This window comes from Lissotriton vulgaris, chromosome 8, assembly GCF_964263255.1.
Source record: "Lissotriton vulgaris chromosome 8, aLisVul1.2, whole genome shotgun sequence".
In the NCBI taxonomy this organism is placed as follows: Eukaryota; Metazoa; Chordata; class Amphibia; order Caudata; family Salamandridae; genus Lissotriton; species Lissotriton vulgaris.
The window spans coordinates 1,250,792,563-1,250,804,759 of NC_141696.1; the positions used below are offsets into that span (position 1 = coordinate 1,250,792,563).

Genomic DNA, 12,197 nt, shown 5'->3' on the forward strand with positions numbered 1-12,197 from the left:
GGGAGTCGACCTATTGTTTTGCAGCTCGGCAAAATTCCAAACTGGGGCTATTAGGAAAGATCGGAGGGCAGAATATTTATGGTGAAAGTGAAATTGAGAGGCAAACTTTGCACATTTATCTCTGCATATATCCAAATACAGGGCAAACAGTGTTCTTGGCCTCCCTCTTAGATCAGACAGGTGAGTTTGCAGAGGGACCAACGAAACTCATGGGCAACTTTAACTTGAGATGGCAGGCTGAGATGGATAGCACACACCTTCAGAGGGCGGTCAGAAGCATCTTCTCCAAGGGAATCAAGCAGAAAAGGACGCTCTATCCGACCACTAAAGATTACACCTTCTTTTCCCATGTGCACTCGACATACTCTAGGTTAGACCACATTTTTATAAGCCAATCACTTCTAGGCTCCCTAGAGGCAGCAAAGATACTCCCAATCACGATCTCAGATCACATTCTAGTGACTATCAGTCTGTCTTGGGGGCACAACGGGGCAAGCACTCGCAGATGGTACTTCCCAGTATCAGTGACCAGGGATAGACTTTATAGAAATCCATTTCACAATGCTTTGAGCTAAATAAACCACAGGCAACTTCATCCCAGAACAATTGGGACTCATTCAAGGCAGTCCTCAGAGGCAAATACATGGAACTGAACTTCATTTTTAAATAAACGGAGGGCTAAGGAACGAATAGCGCTGGAGGAGGAATTGGAGTAAGTAAAAAGGGACCATAAGAAAACACCATCACGGGTACTGCAGTGACAACTCTCAGCACTGAAGGGGAAAATCAAAGCGATTTACAAAAACAGGGCAGAATACACCCTGTTAGGGCTTCAGCGAATATCTTGCATGCAGGGAGGTAAAGTAGGGTCCCATCTAGCAAGACTGCTATGCGAGAAAAGGGAGCGTGAATACATAGGGGGTATACGGGAGAGAGAGAAGACACTCTGGCCCACAAAGACGACGGAAAAGCACGCATTTTCAGAGGGTTTTATAGGGGCCTCTATACAGGTACACACCCAGAGGCGGTCCAGCAGCAGCAATACTTACATTCACTAGAACTCCCCCAGGTACCACCAGCAGAGAACGAACAGCTAAATGGGCCAATCACTGAGGAAGAAGTAGGGAAAGCAATTTCAAAACTCAAACTACACAAATGCCCAGGACCTGATGGGTTGACGGCACCATTTTATAAAATATTTGCGTCAGAAATTACACCACACCCCACCTCGTTATTTAACACAATAGTGGAGGACTCATCAGTCTCACATTCTATGGCCGAGGCAGCGGTCACTGTGAATCCCAAGCCAGGGGAAATTCCACATAACTGTGCCTCCTATCGGCCAATTGCATTGTTAAGCCTAGATGACAAACTCTTCTCTGACATATTAGGCGCAAGACTAGACACTTTAAGGCTCTCACTAATCCACTCTGATCAAGCAGGCTTCATAAAAGGAAGACAGACACACAATAACATTTGTAGAGCTATAAATTTGATCGAAAAAGTCTCTAAATTCCAAATTCTGGCACTATAGGTGGGCCTAGTCGTTGAGAAAGCCTTTGACAGGGTGGATTGGTCTTTCCTCTTTCTGACCATGCAAACATTCAGTTTTTGAAACTGTTTCATCAACATGGTCCGAGCTAAGTACAAACATCCACAATCAAGAGTACAGGGCAATGGGTCTCAGTCGCCCCCATTCATCCTGATCAGAGGTACGAGGCAGGGGTGCCCGTTGTCCCCTCTTTTATTTGCCCTAAGCATTGAACCCTTTGCAGTCCAGTTCAGAGCTAACCCAGAGATCAGAGGTATACACTTTGGCGGTACTGAACACAAAGCCTCGCTCTTCGCGGGCGATATTCTAACAACACTTACAGACACAGGCCCTTCACTACAAGCACTGCAGGTAGAACTAGATCAATTTGAAGCAGTAGCGGGTTTTAAAGTCAATACTTCAAAATCTTACTATTCCTGAAGGGGAAGCCCAGCAGCTCTGGGGTCAGTCCACCTTTCAATGGGCCAAACGCTCCATTCAATAGTTAGGTATTCAGCTCACTCCAAGGGTAGAGGATCTTTGCTGACCCAAATGCAACACGACCTCAAATGCTGGAAGCCATTTACATCCCTTGGTTGGGACGGATAAATGCTGTTAAAATGACATTGCTCCCAAAATTGCTCTATTTGTTCCAGGCACTCCCGGTTGACTTAGAACGTGATATGTTGCCGAAGCTACGTTATCTTCTCACCAAATTCATATGGCAAGGGGGAATAGCTCGACTTCCGTCCCATGTTCTACGGTGTCCAAAGGGAGGGGTGGCGCTACAAGATTTTTCAATATATTTCAAGGCAGCCAAACTGGGGATGATGGTGGAATGGTCCATGAGAGAATCCGATAAGCATTGGCTACACATGGACAGGGCGATAATGGGTAGGTCGATTTGGGATATATCTTGGAGATCGAAAAAAGAGACACCAGTCAATGCATACATTAGCACCCCAACACGCACCACATTCAAGGTTTGAGTTAAAGTCACGAGAGGGGGGGGGGGGGGGGGGTTGACATCCTTTCCTTCCTGATTGAGTCGGAGCTGCCAGGACGTGAGCACTACGTCGAAATCTAATTGACGAGAAGCATGCACACGTGTTTGACCTTGAGTAGCGAGGATTCTAGTGCAATCTAATACAACAATGATGCTGTTGGGAGGATTTTGTCCCATGGTGTGCCCGTACTGGCGGCATAAGCTTTGATATATTCACTGAAGGTGAGATTCCCTTTTATCCTGTGTGCCTCGTTACCTTTCTATGTGGACACAATCGTTTATGGTGCTGGAGCCTCATGATTCACAGATTAAATGCACAGTTTGTTAGTCCTACTTAGTAAATATCAACGTGGATGCCCGTTTGGAATTATCACCGCCATCACGTTTACGCCAGCTGTGGCCTCAATTCACAGCTACTTGATTCAGTCGTGACAGTATACACTATTCGTATTCCCTACTTGCACCGTACCGGGTTGGAATTATCACCGGTCCAGGGACATTACTTACCTTGGAATCAACCATTAAGCCCTGAAGAGTCTGAGACCACTGTTTCTCTGACGAAACACGTGTCGGCTGGCTGTTTTGTATTATGACCAATTAAAGAAACCAAGATACCAGCGTTGAATTTTGTTCCATTTGCTTTCGACTTACTTCTACATTGTTTATTTTAATACTGTACGTGTACACGGGACTGTTGCTATTTGATATCCTTTCCTTCACCATATACCCCCATTCTTTTCAACCCTGATTTCCCCCCAGCTTTACGAGAGGGCCTATTCGATATATGGCTGTAGGGGCGATGTCTGATGGTTTCGGACATGTTCCATAACTTCGATGTGCTTACATTCAAAATTTGCCAAAGTGAATTCCAGGTCCCAAGCAGTGAGCATTTCTTCCTCCAACTCGAACACTGGAAGTCCCAGCCTCAGTCGAGGGAAGCTGCCACCAGCGAACGCACCCCGATAGTCATTGGGTACAGAAGGCAGGCATAATGAAGGGGGGGATCTCCTCTCTCTATGCTCTGTTGCCATCAGCAGTGCATGCCCCATGGGCTTGCTACTTGTCTTTCTGGGAACAAATAATTGGGAGAGACATCTCAGAAGAGGAATGGAAGCATCTGGGGTCAGACATGACCAAGAGCAATCACTCAGTGACCCTGAGGGAGGCCTTTTACAAGACTCTTTTTGATTGGTACCTTTATCCCGCTAAACTCAAAAAGATATTCCCTGTTCTTTCGGATCTCTGCTGGTGAGGCTGTGGCCTTCTTGGGGACTTCTGTCACATAGGGTGGGACTGCCCTACTATTCGTCCTTTCTAGGAGGAGATTCTCACTCACATAAAAAATATGCTGGGCTATCCCATACAAACCTCTATTGAGGAAGTTCTTTTAGGCATCAGAGATCCAGAGCTAGAGCATCAGACAAAAGCAGAAAGAGCAATAATGTGGGCCTGTTTAGGGGCGGCCAAAACAAGGATAACGGCAGCCTGGAAAAAGAGGGAGGCGCCAGCCCTGTCACTATGGCACTCACAGCTTTGGAGAATACTTTGAATATAAGTGGGGCCCGCTGGTTTCCTTTCTCTCTAGTGCCCTCCCCTCAGCAATATGCCTACCTTCCGTAAGAGCCGTGCATCTCTCAGGGCGAGGTTGAAGACCTGCGAAACTAAAGAAGAGCATTGCCCTACTATTTGACGCAATCCCAACTATCCAATAGCATTTAGCAAGATGATTCACCACCACCAGGGAAGGGGAGGAGGAGGGACTAGGGGGGCTTTGTTCACAACATTGTTGGGGTTGACATTTCCTATGTTTGCTTTATTAAAACAGCCATGACTCGAAGCAAGAGGGGGGACATAGGGACCTGTATAAAGAGAAAATTAACATTTGTTAGATTGAGTGAACGATGTCTTACTTGTGTTTCATGCTCTCTCCAAAATGTATTATGTCAATTACAAGTCCTGTTGAATACACAAAGCTTTAAAAATAAAAAAAATATGTTCATTGGGACTGCTGGTCATAGTCACCCTACTTTATGATATATGTATCTTACAAATCCATAGCATGATTGAGACACTATTTTGGTTGTTTTCAGAAACCAGTGATATGGAACTCAGGCTAGAACACAGAAGCGAAGTGTAACTTTCCCATGTCGCGGTGCAGCCATTTTTAAGGAACGTTTTTTATCAGTACATGTATAGATGAGCAACAAATGTGTCTTCAAATTAGTACTGTTTCAATTTGGCCTGGGGGAGGGATAGAGGAGACTAATCAGAAATACAGTTGCACCCTTGTACTTGGGGTGTTTCAGTTCCACACCTTATCAAGGAAGTCCAGAAATCATTTTGGCAATAATGAATAACAATAATTTTGTTACAATTGTGTTACTTCCTCTAAAGTCCCTTGCACATTTGGGCTGCTATGTTTACAATATTTTATCAATTCCCCTATGAGATTTATTGGAAGGAACAAAAAAGGTGGAACATTCATTTTCATAAGTTCGGTTAATATACCTCTACAATGTGACCTTAGTTGAAATGTCTTAGATCCTTCCTATGTTTCACTCTTTGCATATCTAGTGTTAGAAATTTTAAAGAAATACTGTAAATCAGTCTGTCTGTATTTGTCTGAAGTATTTGAAATATTATTGAATATTCATGAGGAAAAAAATCTTATCTTCGGGGGCAATTAATTATTTCACTCAATATGATATAGCAGTATAGAGTTTGAAGACAATTGCTTTACAAGCATTGTCTTTGAATTGGGCTCGTAAACTGAATCTTAGGAAAACTAATGTAACATGTTCCCACTTGTTTTCTAAGAGTGCAGAATAATGAGAAGAGGGAAGGGTACACAACAAATCTTTTCAATTTATATCTTGCTTAAGGGCACTAATTATTCAATGTTGCAACATTTTGCTTGAGGTAGAGGAAGAGGTGTGGGCAGGACATAGACATTTTGATAGAGATGTTGTATCCCCCCAATATCAGTATTGGGGGGGCAGAAGCTTCATCAGAGGGGCGGCGAATGCTTGGAACACCTTACGTCTGGCCCTAAAGCAAAGTGCGAACCTGCTGGCATTCCGGATAAATCTGAAAACATGGCTTTTTACGCTCTAGTCGGGAGGCTTGAAATTCAGGGAGGTACCATTTCAGCACCAGGACACCGGTTGGTAACAGCGTGCTTTACAAATGATATAAATAAATAAATAAATAAATATCAAGCCAGTGGGAGTTTCAAAGCACTTAAATTAACTTAATGCCTACTTACTTGCTTATATTATGGTAAAATATTGCAACCAACTAAAATAGTTAAAAAAAAACATTTATGTGTGATGGTCATAGTTGCATAATTATTTGATTCTCATGCTGTAAATCCATTCCTGATGGAAAACTAATTGAATATGGTTACAGAACGCAATGGTATGAAATGGTTGGGTAGAACATTGTCATTAAGTGTAACTTTCCCATATCAGAGAGCAGCAGTGGATGAGCAAAAACCTATTTTTGTATGTTGACTGCTAAATCTAAATATATGATAAAGCTGTGTTTGTTCATTTTCAATCTCTTATCAGACCTTCTGAGATTCCCTCCCGCAGCAGGATGCAAATAGTAAAAGAGGAGCTAAGGTAAGACTTTCCTCAAAAATGGCATTGATCTTTCTGAAGATAAAATGACTCTCTGTGATCAAAAACCCTGTTTTGAAGAAAGCAGCGTGTTCTACTGTTAATGCTTAAAAAACACGTATTTTTTCTAATTGGTAACCAGTTTGCGATACAGAGTCCAAGTGGTATGCTTTGGAAGGTTGAATAACAGTCATATTGCCATATTTTGTATTCTTAACAATCTCTGTGACAAACAACTTGGAATGCCTATGTACAGGACATCTTAATAGTCTAATCTGGAAAGGATCAGTGGCTGTGCCACCGTCTCCCAGGAGTTTGAGAAATATTCTTAGCATTCTCAGGATCCAGCATTGTTTTTTTATTACTGCTGCGATCTGTGGTTTAAAATAAATTTAGCTATCTATCAGTACCCCAAGGTTTTGGCCGTTTCTGTGGGTGGGGCCTCACAGCTGGAAGGCCAGGTCCTTAGCCAAGCAGCCTGGGGGCCCTTACAGAAGAGTAGGTTTTTGTTTTTGTTGAGATTGCATTGCAGCAAGTTGGCATTGAGCCAGACCATGACTGCTGTGAAGCATCCAGAAAATGTAGTTTTGGTCTTCTCTTCAGTCTTGTTATATGTCAAGGGCAGTTGGGCATCATCTGCATAGAAGACTGTTTGAACATCAAAGGATTCAATCAGATATGCCGAAGGGGTCATATAGCCATTAAATAGAGTGGGGCTAAGGGCAGACCCCTTGGGCACTCCTACTGTGATGATTTCTGAGAGATATGGTGTAACCCACACCGTTTGTTCTCTATTTTTGAGGATGGATTTTAGCCAGGTTGCGATTGTCCTTTGATACCATTGTGGGCGAGCCTCTGGATTTCATGTGAGATCCATCGAACACGGCTGACAGGTCCAAAAGGATTAGGGAGTCTTTGTCTAAAGCAAATTTTATAATGTTTGTAATTTCCATCACGGCATACTCTGTACCATGAAGTGCTCTGAACCCCGAATGAGAGGGGTGCAAAAGGTTGGAAGGTTCTAGAAAGGACATCAGTTGTATGTTGACTGTTTTTTTGGGATTATTTTTGAGGTACCTGGTAATTGTGATAGCGGTCTGAAATTTGAGAGCGTTTCTGGATGGGAATTTGGATTCTTAAGCAGTTACAGGATACTCGCCTTTTTCCATTTAGCCTGCACAATACCGGAGTGCAGGGAGGAAGTGAAGAGCTTTGGATGGATGGGTGCAATAGCAGCTCCTATTGATCTCAAGATTTGAGGTGGCAAGGGATCTTGTGGAGATCCCTATTTAATCTTAGATAAAGCCTTCTGTGGTGGAAAGAGCTTTAAATGGACTTAGTTTGGTATGTGCCCTGAGGTGGGGGGGAATAGTCTGAGTCAGAGTTGCGTGTTTAGATATTAGAGTGTCTTGAATATTCTGCATTTTGTTTTCAAAGAAATTACTCAACTGCTTGCATAGAGTCGCGCTAGTCACCAGAGGGGTAGCAGAGTGTTTATGGTCTGTAAAATACGAAACAATACTAAATATCTCCTTTGTGTTATTGTTAGCTTTTTTAAAGAGAGTTGGTGTAGAAAGTGCGTCGTGCATCTTTGCGATATTAATATTTTCCTTCTACTGATGCATTTATGGCTATCCTTAAAAATCCTTAAAAATTCTAATGGAGTGTAAGTGCACACTGCCCAGCAAGCGGTCAGTACCAGTAGACTTAACTTCAGCCTCACTCATTTTGACTCCTTTTGAAAATCAGTGAGTTAGCCCTGTTTTCTTGTATTCTAATTTCTCTTTACAATAGCATTTCTTCTTCAGTCCCTCGTTTTATTGTACTGTGATCTATTAAATATTTTGATAGACACTGCCTTTTGAAAAAATGTCCCTATGACCTGACTTACAAGTGTAATCTCTTGCTTCTCATTGAGTTAATGTGCTCAGATCTGGTCAGCACAGTAACATCCAGAAGTAAATATTTGGATCTAAAGTGGCTGTAAAGGCCAAGAACATTGTTTTAGGTCCTTAGAACAGGTGAACATTTTGTCTGTGTTTGTGGAAGGGCTCTTTTAGGTCCATATTACACTAGTTAGAGACGTACGGACTCTAGTGCAATCTAATACAACAATGATGCTGTTGGGAGGATTTTGTCCCATGGTGTGCCCGTACTGGCGGCATAAGCTTTGATATATTCACTGAAGGTGAGATTCCCTTTTATCCTGTGTGCCTCGTTACCTTTCTATGTGGACACAATCGGTTATGGTGCTGGAGCCTCATGACTCACAGATTAATTGCACAGTTTGTTAGTCCTACTTAGTAAATATCAACGTGGATGCCGGTTTGGAATTATCACCGCCATCACGTTTACGCCAGCTGTGGCCTCAATTCACAGCTACTTGATTCAGTCGTGACAGTATACACTATTCGTATTCCCTACTTGCACCGTACCGGGTTGGAATTATCACCGGTCCAGGGACATTACTTACCTTAGAATCAACCATTAGGCCCTGAAGAGTCTGAGACCACTGTTTCTCTGACGAAACACGTGTCGGCTGGCTGTTTTGTATTATGACCAATTAAAGAAACCAAGATACTAGCGTTGAATTTTGTTCCATTTGCTTTCGACTTACTTCTACATTGTTTATTTTAATACTGTACGTGTACACAGGACTGTTGCTATTTGATATCCTTTCCTTCACCATATACCCCCATTCTTTTCAACCCTGATTTCCCCCCAGCTTTACGAGAGGGCCTATTCGATATATGGCTGTAGGGGCGATGTCTGATGGTTTCGGACATGTTCCATAACTTCGATGTGCTTACATTCAACATTTGCCAAAGTGAATTCCAGGTCCCAAGCAGTGAGCATTTCTTCCTCCAACTCGAACACTGGATGTCCCAGCCTCAGTTGAGGGAAGCTGCCACCAGCGAACGCACCCCGATAGTCATTGGGTACAGAAGGCAGGCATAATGAAGGGGGGGATCTCCTCTCTCTATGCTCTGTTGCCATCAGCAGTGCATGCCCCATGGGCTTGCTACTTGTCTTTCTGGGAACAAATAATTGGGAGAGACATCTCAGAAGAGGAATGGAAGCATCTGTGGTCAGACATGACCAAGAGCAATCACTCAGTGACCCTGAGGGAGGCCCTTTACAAGACACTTTTTGATTGGTACCTTTATCCCGCTAAACTCAAAAAGATATTCCCTGTTCTTTCGGATCTCTGCTGGTGAGGCTGTGGCCTTCTTGGGGACTTCTGTCACATAGGGTGGGACTGCCCTACTATTCGTCCTTTCTAGGAGATTCTCACTCACATAAAAAATATGCTGGGCTACCCCATACAAACCTCTATTGAGGAAGTTCTTTTAGGCATCAGAGATCCAGAGCTAGAGCATCAGACAAAAGCAGAAAGAGCAATAATGTGGGCCTGTTTAGGGGCGGCCAAAACAAGGATAACGACAGCCTGGAAAAAGAGGGAGGCGCCAGCCCTGTCACTATGGCACTCACAGCTTTGGAGAATACTTTGAATATAAGTGGGGCCCGCTGGTTTCCTTTCTCTCTAGTGCCCTCCCCTCAGCAATATGCCTACCTTCCGTAAGAGCCGTGCATCTCTCAGGGCGAGGTTGAAGACCTGCGAAACTAAAGAAGAGCATTGCCCTACTATTTGACGCAATCCCAACTATCCAATAGCATTTAGCAAGATGATTCACCACCACCAGGGAAGGGGAGGAGGAGGGACTAGGGGGGCTTTGTTCACAACATTGTTGGGGTTGACATTTCCTATGTTTGCTTTATTAAAACAGCCATGACTCGAAGCAAGAGGGGGGACATAGGGACCTGTATAAAGAGAAAATTAACATTTGTTAGATTGAGTGAACGATGTCTTACTTGTGTTTCATGCTCTCTCCAAAATGTATTATGTCAATTACAAGTCCTGTTGAATACACAAAGCTTTAAAAATAAAAAAATTATGTTCATTGGGACTGCTGGTCATAGTCACCCTACTTTATGATATATGTATCTTACAAATCCATAGCATGATTGAGACACTATTTTGGTTGTTTTCAGAAACCAGTGATATGGAACTCAGGCTAGAACACAGAAGCGAAGTGTAACTTTCCCATGTCGCGGTGCAGCCATTTTTAAGGAACGTTTTTTATCAGTACATGTATAGATGAGCAACAAATGTGTCTTCAAATTAGTACTGCTTCAATTTGGCCTGGGGGAGGGATAGAGGAGACTAATCAGAAATACAGTTGCACCCTTGTACTTGGGGTGTTTCAGTTCCACACCTTATCAAGGAAGTCCTGAAATCATTTTGGCAATAATGAATAACAATAATTTTGTTACAATTGTGTTACTTCCTCTAAAGTCCCTTGCACGTTTGGGCTGCTATGTTTACAATATTTTATCAATTCCCCTATGAGATTTATTGGAAGGAACAAAAAAGGTGGAACATTCATTTTCATAAGTTCGGTTAATATACCTCTACAATGTGACCTTAGTTGAAATGTCTTAGATCCTTCCTATGTTTCACTCTTTGCATATCTAGAGTTAGAAATTTTAAAGCAATACTGTAAATCAGTCTGTCTGTATTTGTCTGAAGTTCTTGAAATATTATTGAATATTAATGAGGAAAAAAATCTTATCTTCGGGGGCAATTAATTATTTCACTCAATATGATATAGCAGTATAGAGTTTGAAGACAATTGCTTTACAAGCATTGTCTTTGAATTGGGCTCGTAAACTGAATCTTAGGAAAACTAATGTAACATGTTCCCACTTGTTTTCTAAGAGTGCAGAATAATGAGAAGAGGGAAGGGTACACAACAAATCTTTTCAATTTATATCTTGCTTAAGGGCACTAATTATTCAATGTTGCAACATTTTGCTTGAGGTAGAGGAAGAGGTGTGGGCAGGACATAGACATTTTGATAGAGATGTTGTATCCCCCCCAATATCAGTATTGGGGGGGGCAGAAGCTTCATCAGAGGGGCGGCGAATGCTTGGAACACCCTACGTCTGGCCCTAAAGCAAAGTGCGAACCTGCTGGCATTCCGGATAAATCTGAAAACATGGCTTTTTACGCTCTAGTCGGGAGGCTTGAAATTCAGGGAGGTACCATTTCAGCACCAGGACACCGGTTGGTAACAGCGTGCTTTACAAATGATATAAATAAATAAATAAATAAATAAATATCAAGCCAGTGGGAGTTTCAAAGCACTTAAATTAACTTAATGCCTACTTACTTGCTTATATTATGGTAAAATATTGCAACCAACTAAAATAGTTTTAAAAAAACATTTATGTGTGATGGTCATAGTTGCATAATTATTTGATTCTCATGCTGTAAATCCATTCCTGATGGAAAACTAATTGAATATGGTTACAGAACGCAATGGTATGAAATGTTTGGGTAGAACATTGTCATTAAGTGTAACTTTCCCATATCAGAGAGCAGCAGTGGATGAGCAAAAACCTATTTTTGTATGTTGACTGCTAAATCTAAATATATGATAAAGCTGTGTTTGTTCATTTTCAATCTCTTATCAGACCTTCTGGGATTCCCTCTCGCAGCAGGATGCAAATAGTAAAAGAGGAGCTAAGGTAAGACTTTCCTCAAAAATGGCATTGATCTTTCTGAAGATAAAATGACTCTCTGTGATCAAAAATGGAAGTCCAGATTGTGATTGTGGGATGAAGACACACATGTCCACGCCTGGTTAAGTATTTGGTTTCAGGCAAGGGCCAATATCTTTCCAATCATTTCATGATTGTTTATTAAACACAGATTTCAATATGATCTTATCTTCCTGTATTAAATGAATTGCGGGATTAATAAAGCGTGCCGCTACTATGGGAGGGCGCTAGGATATCTGCCCTGTAGGGAATGTGAAATCTAATCCTGAAATAGGTAAATTTGTATTTGTTTACAGAATAGTTTTTGTCTGCAATACACTTGATGGGGAATGGTAACTTGTTTTAGTGTCTTGCTGCCAATACTGAGTAGGTAGAACCACCCCATTTTTTCTTCTTTGATAACCAGCAGATGTGC

General features: G+C 42.2%; 1 long non-coding RNA gene across 1 annotated transcript in view; it reads left to right on the forward strand.

The window, feature by feature from the left end:
- Positions 1–11,752, forward strand: part of LOC147698557 (uncharacterized) — a 35,807-nt gene extending 24,055 nt beyond the window's left edge. Inside the window, exons 3-4 of the long non-coding RNA XR_015299210.1 lie at positions 6,107–6,160; positions 11,696–11,752. This is a non-coding gene — a long non-coding RNA (uncharacterized LOC147698557). The remainder of the gene's footprint in view (positions 1–6,106; positions 6,161–11,695) is intronic.
- The last annotated feature ends 445 nt before the right edge of the window (positions 11,753–12,197 follow it).